We start from the raw sequence: 12,167 nt of genomic DNA on the forward strand, positions 1-12,167 counted from the left end.
ATGTTCACTCCTTCCTCTCCACAAAAGACCCTCCACACAGCATCCCCAAAGATGACATATGCCCTGAGGGAAATTATTATCTTCAGGGCCTCCTGTGTGAAGTTAATATATAAAAAAAAGATGGAGATTTATGGTTTTTAACAAACGAACATTTGTATTTATACTTATATAAATAATATATTAGAAATTTATATACATTCTAAAGGCACAAAAAGTTCGTTGAAATCATTCCAAGGGTACATAAGTTAACCGAGCAGTAACATAAAATTGATGGTTTTATGTAGACTGATATAAAGCAAAAAAAAACATAATTCTAGGAGTTTTTAACGTCCGTTAAAAACAGACTTTCCAGTTTAAATTTCATCCTTGAGGTGTTTAAAGTGTGGGAAGACAATTTTCAATTTCATTAAATCTATCCGGGCTTTATTGATTGGTGTCGCATTACAGTAAAAATAGACTAAAAAAAACGTCGAAAAATAACGTCGTGTTAAACTTAGGAAATTGAAATCGTATATTTTTTCGTTATTCCTTTTGATGCTGTCTGATGGAAAAATTCGTAGAAAATGTGGGATCTAACATCTTAAATATTTCTTGTGGGAGGTATTAGTCAATGGAGGACGAAAATATAAATATTATTAAAAATATTTTTTCAGAGTAGCATTGAAAACTCAAAAGAATATAATACTTTTTAAGATTTTATTGTGTGAATACCGAACAAGAGATCAAACTGTCTGGTGCCAGTGGGGCTATGGGGTAATAGCACCCATGAGGTTATTGTTAGACTGAAAGGTGTAGGGAACGGAAGAGACGGAAAATAAGTTAAGTATCTGGGTATTCAGATTATTTATTTATTTATTTATTTAATATCAACGGTATAAATATACCATAAACAATGATAACATGTCACAGTTAAAATATTTAAAAAAAAGAATTACAAATATATGTGGCATTTGATTGTGAAATGACATTAGAGAGTAAGTAGGTAAGTAAGTAAACAAGAGATACAAGTACATAAGTTTGTATAGTGCAAATAAGGTAGAATTAGATTAAATTAATATTGATTGAAAAGATTTGATAGCATAGCCCTCTTGTACCTACCTTGCGTGCAGTTAAATAGATCTGCCACATCTGCGTATCTATTACTAACTTCATGCAACCTAGGTACAAGCGAGTGTTTGGAATACTCAGTCCTGATATTGTTGCATTTAAACAAAATTTTAGAACGAGTAGCTCTCGTGGGTATATGAAATTCAATGAGGTTAATTAAATCAGGACTGTCTATACTACCGTTTACAATTTTGAACATAAATATTAAGTCGGATATAATTCTTCGATCTGAGAGTTTTAATAAATTTAGATTTTTCATCAAGTAATTATAATTTATATTTTCAATGGGAATACCGAGTTTAAAATTAATGTGTCTTAGGAATTTATGTTGAATTTTTTCGATTGAATCTGAATGTAATTTGTAGTGGGGGGACCAGATCGAGGAGTTATATTCGACTTGACTACGAACCAGGGATGTATACAAATTTTTTAATGTTGAAATATTCTTGAAACCTCCGGAATTTCGAAGAATGAAGCCTAGCATTTTCATTCCTTTATTATTAATATTATTTATATGCGATATGAAGTTTAATTTAGAGTCGAAAGTTATCCCCAGGTCATTAATTTCTTCGACAGAGGTAAGGATTGAGTTATTGAGTTTATAAGAATGAATAATTGGTTGATTTATTCTGTAAAATTTAATTGAATAACACTTATTTATGTTCAGATGAAGTTTGTTAAGAGAACACCAATTAATTAACATGTTAAAATTATTTTGTAGACAGATACAATCTTCAGCACTTTTGATTATTTTTAATATTTTTAAATCATCTGCGAAAAGTAACGTATTAATATCTTCATCAAATATATTTACAATATCATTTATGAACAGTAAAAATAATATTGGGCCTAAATGAGACCCCTGTGGTACACCACTGGTAGCTATAAATTGATTGGAAATGAACAAATTGATTTTTACAAGTAAAACTCTATTAGTTAGATAGCTAGCAAACCATTCTAAAAGTTTTCCGCCAATACCGAGCTTACGTAGTTTGATCAGGAGAATTTTATGGCATACTTTGTCAAAGGCCTTGATAAAGTCCGTATATATGGAATCGACTTGAGTTCTGTTAGCTAATGCGTTTGATATATAGTTTTCATATAACGAGAGATTTGTCAGAGTTGATCTACCTGACAAAAATCCGTGTTGATTCGGAACAATGAGATGGTTAATACATGGTGAAATTTTATCAAGTAATAGTTTTTCAAAAAGTTTAGGAATTACAGATAACTTGCATATTGGTCTATAGTTAGTAACATCACTTATATTACCCTTTTTAAATATAGGAGTTAGATAACAACGTTTCCAAATATCAGGGAAGCACCCTGTGTCAAGGGATTGATTAAACAATAGAAAAATCGGCTCAGCCAGTGAAGTAATGCAATTTATCAGGATATTGGGATGTACATTATCAGGTCCAGCCTTTTTGTTTATGTCTAAGGATTTGATTTTACTTATAACATCGTTTATGTTGATGTGTATGGCAAAGATATGTATGCTCTCGTTAAGCGACTAAGGTGGTATATAATTGTCTGGGATATCTTCGTCATAGACGCTTTTAAAATAATCAGCAAAATAGTTAACTTTTACATTCATGTCAGTACTACTCTTTTCTTTGAAGTGCATTGAAAGGGGTAAACCTTGTTTGTTTTTTCTAAGAGAGTTAACGTGAGTGAAAAAGTTTTGTATATTAGAAGGTATAGAGTTTTCGATTCCATTAATATAATTGAAATATGAATTTCTTGATAGTTTTTTACATTGAGTTCTATAGTTGTGAAATATCTTGTAGTCGATAAGAGAGTTCGATTCTTTAAAGTTTTTGTGTGCAATTTTTTTACAGATAACTAGATTTATTAGCTCGCCATTGAACCATTTTGGGAACTTCGCTTCCTCGAAGTGTGAAAGTGGTACAAAGCTTTCAATGGCCTTATTAATAATTTTGTAAAATAATTCAAGATTATAGTTAATAGTATTATTATGGTGAAGAAATGACCAGTCTTCATTTGCAAGATATTGATTCATGTTAGAATAGTCAGCTTTGGAGAAATTATAAGTTAGGTTAGGAAGAACAGTTGTGTCATCTGGTGAGTTATTAGTAGTGATGGTTATGCTTAGGGCGGGGTGATGGCAGTCTAGGGGGAGAAGCTCGTCAACTGATTTAGCAATATGGACTGAGGTATCACTGCAGAATACTAAATCCAGCAGCCGATTATTGGTATTTTAGACTTGATTGACTTGATGTAGAGAGAGTAAGTTCGTCATATCTATTATTTCACGGGCATTTTCTGGTAGGCTTAAGTTGTTATAAGAGTCCTTATTCATCCAATCAATGCAAAGGGTATTATAGTCACCAAATAAAATTGTTCTGGCATCAGGGTATTTATTTTTAAAGGTTTTGAGGTCATCTATGTGGTTTCTGTAGACTGTGATATTGGATCCAGGAGGAATCCCAGTAGAATCTTGCCTGATTTAGTTTTTAGTAAAACGAATACCTGTTCCACGTCCAGATGTTTACAAATTAATCGAGTGGATGGCAGTAATTTTGTAACGGATATAAGAACTCCTCCTCCTCTGGTTTTAGTACTAGTGGCTGGATTTCTGTCAAGGCGGTAGGTGTTGTAAGATGAAAATCCAAGTTCCTCGGTGTGAATATCAGGATCAAGCCAAGTTTCGGTAAGAAGAAAAACTTCAATGTGTTGGAGTAGTGGAAGAGTAGTTTGTAGCTCTATGAGTTTGGTACGGCAGCCTCGGATATTTTGGCCGTATCCGATGATGTGTTTGAGTTTTTTGAAGTTGACCTTATTATTGTGGGCTTGTTATTCATATATTTTATTGTTAACCCAACTTCTCCTCCCTTTATCCGAGTTTCCAATTCTTGGCGGAGGTCCGACAAGAATTAAAGATTTGAGAATTAAACCTTCCTTCACAAGAACTGGAGTCGATAACTACAGTTACCTCTCCAAATGCCAATTGGGTAGGACCGACATTTTGTTTCATATATTAACCTATGGCGAATCGTGACTTTTGGGTATACTGGAGTGCAAAAATGGCACAATTGATGTCGTTGTAGCTGAAAACGGTTTTTAAATTTTTTTCGAACTTTTGATTGTTTGTGTGAAGATTTTCCGGAAATCCGTGCGGCTAAACTGAAATTTCCTGAAAATCTGCATACAAAAAATTCAATTAAAAAAAAAAATCGTTTTCAACTGCAACAACATCATTTTTTGTTATATTAGCACTCTAGTACACCTAAAAGTCACGAGCGGCCACTGATATTAACTGCTTGCTGTTATATCGTGCTGGAGTGCATATACGTGATTGCCACCACTGAAATAATGAATTATCATCGACAACGATGTATCTGCCGAGTTTCAGCCCTATCGGATGTCGGGAAGTGGGTAAGTTTCCACTTCCAATATTTGCATTCATTCATTCATTCATTACGTTAAGTTTGGAATATTTTCTGTGTATTTCAAATACGCTATATATATATATCTTATTTTTTAATTTCCCGTAAAAACATATACGGTCTTAGAAACTAGATAAAATTATACTTCCGGTGTATGCATTTAAAAATAACTTTACTATTTCTGAATAATAAATTTTTAATAACTTCCACAACACGGGCATTAGCCTAGTATGGTAGTTAAAAAAATGTCAAAAAATGTAACACGTAAATATTTATTAAATAAATAAAAAAAAAATATATATATATATATATCATACGTGAAAAATGTTGTCAAAAACGCTAACCACATATTGACTTCATTTTTTCCTCCAGTCATTGAGAGAACTCGATATTTCGAAAACTCATTCGTTTTGTTTGGGGAACAAAACACTCAACCGATTTCAATGAAATTTTGTCAACGTGTATGGTTAGATCCAAAGATATTAGAAGAACGAGATATGCTATGTTGGCCGCCGGACCGTAGCCGGAGTACTACCTAATTAGGGTACTTTGAACGGTATCGGGACGTGTACGTACAGAAATCTGTTCTATGTATTAGTGCGGATACCTTAGCGTAAGCGAAGGTTTGCAGTAGTATTGGTGAACAAAACCGGCGACACTCGGCAAAACAATTCCACACAGTATGAACTGCTCATAGCACATCTCGTTCTTCTAATATCTTTGGTTAGATCTCATCTGATCCAAAAATACATACAACTACCAATTTTAACTCCCTTAAATAGAAGGCGGTCTGTGGCAGGGCTTCGTCTTATATTACAAAATGCATTCCAAATGATTGAGTTAACTGGTTTTTTATCTTTATATATAAAAATTCAGCATACGTATGTTCGTCCTCGCAAAAAATAGTCGATCGATATTGCTGAAAGTTTCAAAGTTTGTTGTTATTAGTGCCAGAAGTGTTTAAATGATAGAAGAAGTCAAGGACGCCCGAGGAATACTAAACGCAATATCTCTGCACCGTAATGAGATACCGTGTCGAATTAAAATCGATGTAATGTAATTTTTTACAGTAATATTGTGGTACACAGTAGTGAATGATGGAAGAAGTCGGAGGCGCCCGAGAAAGACAGTAGCAACAGCGAAGCATTGCGAGGCATCCACTAGTATTATATACATTTTACCTTATATTATCACTATTCCTTATCTCTAATATTTATAAATTATCTATCCGCTTAAAATTATTTTAATAATGAAATAATTGAAAACACTTTGTTTTTACCACGATAATCTTTATTTAAAAAAAAAATCAACATGCTTCGAGAACGATGTTCTTTTCATCAGGAAATAAATGTACATGTAATAATAATGTTCTCTTCATCAGGACATAAATGTACATTTAATGTCCTGATGAAGAGAACATCGTTCAAAACATGTTGATTTTTTAAAAATAAAGATTATCGTGGTAAAAACAAAGTGTTTTTAATTATTTCATTAATAAAATGGTGCCACAAAGTGAATTTGTAAAATTTAAAGTTATAAAGTAACTATTATAATATTTTTAAGCTTCTATTAAGGTAAAATTCTAATTCATGTTGCTTTTTTTAATAATTACTGCTCTGTGTTTTTAGGAAAAGAGTAAAGCTCAGTTAACTAATTTAATTATCATGTTGAGATATTTAATTATTCATTCAAACCTACTTCGCATCATAATATTGTTATCATACGATAATTTTATTCCATATTTATTTTACTTCGGAGATCCTTGGCAAAAGATAACATTTATTGATTGAAGATATGGTTTTCCTCAGGAAAATGAAATAATAAAGATAATATCAAGGAGGCACCGACAACCAGAGATATTCAACCTATTTTTGCGTACCCTCAAGGATCAATGATTTTGTTTTGGTAAGCCCATAATATATGCATGAGTTCTTATTCTTTGGGCGCTCCCAATTCGTTTACGCTCGAAGTGTTCCGAGATCCTGTAGAAGATGTTCTATATGGCCTGTGTACAGTTGAGTTTATTTTATTTTGATTTGTCGTTGAAGTCCTCGGAATACCTAAAACGCATCAACCACGCATAATTACAGAGGAAATTGAAATCCACAAAATCCCATTGATATTAAGATACGACAGGGCTAAGCTCGTTCATGGTATTGGGTACTTGACGGCAACACAGAAACTTAATATGACTACATATATTTCACCACAATCTACATACACATCTATCCTGATGATGAACACTGTAAAGCACTCAGAAACGTTGGTTAACCCTAGATAACTAAACTGTTTTCATTATTTCATTGTAACTACACTTTCGTCGAGTGGACTACGCAATAAAACACTAGAAATAAATCAAAAATATTTAATTAAGATAGGAACTTGTTAAATGGCACAAAAGTAAGGTTTGTAATGAACAAATTAATATCAAAATATCAGTCTACACAGTGACCACACATATCAACATTATTTGGACCACAAATAGCCCCTCTACATCTGGTGCAACGGTGTCTGGTCATCCTCCGGGCCTTGGATGGACACATGTAGCAATTTAACGCACGTTTGACGTAGATGGAACCAGAGCTTCTATTGTAGAAGATTCGCCAACATTAACAATAAATATAAGAATGTATGAATGTACGTACCTTAAAATAAAAATTGTTGTTAAAACTGAACTTTCGTCCAGCTGCATTGTCCACGTGCTGCACTGTTTACTCAAATTAGGAAGGTAATAAAAGAGTCAAGGTCGGGGAGCGGGGGGAAGTAGGTGAATTCGAATTTCGCTGAGTAGCGCGTCGTCGCCTCGACGAGCGATTAGTTATCTAGGGTTAAAGAAGGCAGCGCAACATGACACAATAACCAAAAACGCAATCACGATTAGCCCTCCGTATCCTTACCTTGACCACCATTTGAGGGCGATCATCGTCTTCCAGAACAGAATATTAGGTGTCGACCACATAACCTAACTATACACTTAATGATCTTATAAAAGCATTTAGTGTTCTGTGTTAAATTTAGAAAATTAAATAAGCCATCATACGATTTACACGTATTTACTTAAATTGAAAATGGAGTACCTAAATCGGTCATCTGCTGGAAGATTGGAACTCATCATGCCATCGACCCCCTGAAATAAATAAAAGTAAAAAAAATTACAAGAGGATTACCAAAAAATATTTTTTTTTGTCAAAATCTTTACAAGACACCCGCCTGTCAAGAAAACGGTTTTTATAAGAAATTGGCTGATATTAATATTCCCTTTGAATTTACTTTAGACAAAATTATTATTTTTCTTTTTAAAGCTTCACAATTTTATATTTTAAGTGTAAGCATATATTTGCAATAATCCTATTCCCCTATCCCCACAACTTAAGATAATATGTAAAACCTACCTGTCTTGAGATAAATGTTTAAACCAAATAAAATTTTTGTAATAAATCATGTACCATACTAAACCAAACAACTGAAATAAAGTACCTCGGTGTAATTGTAGACCAACATATGAAATGGAACAGACACATATGTGAACTTGTTAAGCGCATTAGAAAATGTATCTATATATTCATTAGATTAAGAAATGTTCTGAAGCTAAACAACCTGAAAAAAAGTCTATTACGCACTAGTCCAATCATTACTTCAGTATGGAATCATTGGGTGGGGAGGTGCATATGAAAATTTTTTAAGCTCTGTAAAAGTGGTAAAAAAACTAATTATTAAAGTAATTTTGAAAAAACAACCAACATTCTCTTCAGCATCATTGTTCAAAATTTTCGTACCAAAAATTGAAGACCTCTATAAAAAAGATGCAATATTACAAATATATAAAGAAACTGTAATAAAAAAAACTTAAATTTAACTCATCCTTAAGGCATAATTTTAACATCCAAATTTCTCTATTTTCAACTCAACAAATGCACGATAAATACATTTACAAAGGCATAAGATATTTTAATAGTCTTCCCGAAGAAGTGAAAAAAATACCAGATTTTATTTTATTAAAAAAAAAAGGTGAATTAATCTTTAAAAAAAAATTAATATTACCTTTCAAATGTTATAACTTCAATTCATGTTACAACCAAAATTAACGTCGCAATCCTCTTTTAAGTTTATATTTATTGTACTGTATTTATGTTAATTACTGATATAAACATGAAATAATTGTGAAATAACTCCTACGCCAAGCTCAAGAGCTAGCACTCTTCTTTGGAGTAGAATTTCAATAACATATGTTTTTCACTATTACCTATTATTACCTAATTTTATGTACAATGTAACAATGTTATAAGTTAAACAATAAAAAATAAAAAAAAAATAAAAAAATATATTGAGGTTATTTATGACTGTTAACTAACTTTTCACCAACCTATATATCTTATTTCTGAAATAATACAAATTAATGAAACGAAATACTTGCACACGCCGGGATTTGAAACCGCGACCTTCGGCTTGCTGGTCGAGACCCTTACCACTCAACCACGAAGGCCGATGCAACATTATTGGTTAAATAAAATGTTTTTGAAGCGAATATCGCGTCTAACATAAAAATACACAACATGACCTTAAATTGCTGAAATTTTTTTGACTGATCGAAATTTGCACGCATCATATTTCTTCTAATTTTCCACGTACCCAAAATGGTTTACCTCTGACGACAGCCCTAGTTAACGGCGCATTAATTGTTTTGTGTTTATTTGTTTATTGAACAAATAAAAGAGAAAAACGGACAATAAAGCGCCAAAACAGTTGTGGTAGTTTGACCACGTCGCCCGGAAGTACCGTGGCCGCTGTGCCGTGAAGATTGAATAATTATTATTGGACGAATAAAAACAATTGAGTGAGTCGTATATTCGAAAATATTAAAAACTTATAAAAACATATTATTATATTTCTTATTTGTTTTTGTGTTTTGGTATTACTTCTTATGTGAATACCGCACAAGAGTCTCAACTGCTCCTAACCGTTGAAGCCAGTGAGATTATGGCATCCCTGATTTGGATATGTTGTACTCGTAGAAAACTTAATGATATTAAAATTATTCGTAGGTATATAATTCGGAAATGGATTGCCATCATGTTTTTAACAGGATTTCTATAAATCATCAGTACTCTTTTTTTCTCCACGGAAGGTAGTGAGGTAACGAGTATACTTATCAGGCACTTATAAGTTAACCCCTTTCAGTATAAGTGGATTAAGTATAGTTTCAGAGACTAGTTAAAAAAGTTTTTGCCAAAAAATATCTTTCTAAGGTGTTGAAATCGAGCATTCCTGTTAAGATGAAGGTTTGATACAGGAATGGATAGTACGTATATTCTCTCATGTATAAATAACGCAAAAACCTCTGTTGTACTTTTTCTATTTCTAGGATATAGTTTTGGTCAGAAACAGGGCTTTATTCATTAATCTTACTCGTAATGACCCTATTATCGAACGATTAATCATATTGATAAAGACAATATTACTTATTGGATATATATGATCAATAAACCCTACGACATGGAACAACTTAACTACTATAAAAGATATAGAAACATCTGCACGAAAATTATTAGAGTGGCTAAGGAATTGTACCATAGAGAAAAACTTAAAAAAGAAAAAAAATAACCCAAAGGAAATATGGAAAATATTAAAAGTAGTAACATACACACAAAAATACAAACAGAAAAATACTATAGAAAATCTAAATATTAACTCAAAAAAATTAGATGTCAATACAAATACAGAAACTATAGCAAATCATGTGAATAACTTTTTCGCAAACATAAGAAAAGTTTTAGCGAACCGTAAATTGCATAAGACAAACACACTAACAAAAACAAATAGATCAAATATCAATAAAAAACCGACACAACACAGATTTACAATAAAAACAACCTCGAAAGAGGAAATTGACAAAATAATAAACACATTAAAAAACCAAATTGCTCCTGGATTAGATGAGATAATAACGGATTGCATTAATATATTGAAAAATGAAATTTTAAAACCTATAACACACTTAATCAACCTTAGTATAACACACTCCTGCTTTCCTAGTACTCTTAAAAAAGGATTAGTGATCCCCATTTATCAATCCGGAGACAAAATGGAAATAAATAACTATAGACCAATCACTCTGTTAAACTCGCTTTCAAAGATTTTCGAAAGAGTATTAAAAAAAACAAATTATAAAATACATAGAAGAAAACAAATTAATCTCAGATAACCAATATGGATTTAGAGAAAAAATAGGCACAAAAGAAGTTTTGGCATGTACAATAGATTATATACATAGCAACTTAGATAAAGGGTACAAATGCATAGCGATATATCTAGATTTAGCTAAAGCCTTTGACTCAATCTGCCACAATTCACTTTTAAAAAAATTAGAAAACATGGGTATCAAAGGCAAGGAGCTCCAACTATTAAAAAGTTATATGAGTAACAGAACACAACAAGTCAAAATTAACAACCATACTAGTAAACCACTGCCGATTACATATGGAGTTCCACAAGGAAGCATACTAGGGCCCGTTCTTTTCACTATTTACATAAATGAACTTTGCAGCATGAAAATAGACGGTGAAATAGTTTGCTATGCTGACGACACAGTTTTACTCTTCAAATCTAAGGATTGGAATAATGTATTGTCACATAACAAATCAACACGTTTAAAAACTCCCGCGAATTCAAATTAGTTAGCTGTCAGTTGTCACCATTGTTCGCTGTGCGCATGCGTCCGCATTGCGCACGGTCAAGTTGGTAAACTGCACAATGCTCGCGCACGCTGGCTGACGAAATCATCAACGGCCACACTTAAAATCTAACCTCGGCCTTGACAACATGTGTGTGCTTTGCAATTAACAAAGACGCTCTCGTAGCGCGCCCGATTAAACGGCTATTTTTGTGCAAGTACTTTAAAAACCGGTATCTAAATTTGTACCAATTTACGATGGAGAATTGCACGCGCAATGGCGCGTACAATACAGAAGATATCCCGCCATATTAGTGATTCAACATGTACGTGTTGTTCCTCCTGCAATTCATGTAAGCTGATTAATCACCATTTCTCCACATGTGCCTTTATGATTAGAATCGTGTCAACATCCAGGCTTGCCAGCCAGAACTCTTAACTATAGAGAGAGATTGTTCCTAACAAACAGCTAGAAATATTTAGGATGTTAATAACCCTTCTCATTTGTGTATCTGTAATGTAATTGTGCTTGTGAATATACTTTCATACTCCCATTTTGTGTTTCTTTTGACGAATATGGAGTGGTCAACTTGGCATTTGTTCCCCGTGTAAAAGCCCGTTGGCTGACCTGAAACCTGAAGATATGTAACTCTATTCTCTACCACCTGAGCTAACGCCGAAATGTACGCTGGGTAAGACTCCTTACCTTGGCACCTGTACAAAGGCACCTTTTTTACAGTATATAACATAGCGAATTTGGGAATCTCGCAAGTGAAAACATGGCTAGACTCAAACATACTTACACTTAACATATCAAAGACAAAATTCACAACATACAGTATAAATAGCACGGGACAACCAAAAAACAACACAAACACCATAAAAATACACGAATGTTTAAACACCAACATCTGCGATTGCCCTCCTCTAGAAAAAACCGAACAAATAAAGTATCTAGGAATCGTAATTGACCATAACCT

At 32.9% G+C, this 12,167-nt stretch overlaps 1 long non-coding RNA gene across 1 annotated transcript in view; it reads right to left on the reverse strand.

Moving 5' to 3' along the window:
• The window catches only part of LOC149419674 (uncharacterized), a 101,137-nt gene that overhangs the window by 41,597 nt on the left and 47,373 nt on the right, over nt 1-12,167 (reverse strand). Inside the window, exon 2 of the long non-coding RNA XR_016302794.1 lies at nt 7,595-7,644. This is a non-coding gene — a long non-coding RNA (uncharacterized LOC149419674). The remainder of the gene's footprint in view (nt 1-7,594; nt 7,645-12,167) is intronic.

Source organism: Hesperophylax consimilis, chromosome 11 (genome assembly GCF_061612785.1).
Source record: "Hesperophylax consimilis isolate HC1 chromosome 11, BYU_Hcon_1.0, whole genome shotgun sequence".
NCBI classification, from domain to species: Eukaryota; Metazoa; Arthropoda; class Insecta; order Trichoptera; family Limnephilidae; genus Hesperophylax; species Hesperophylax consimilis.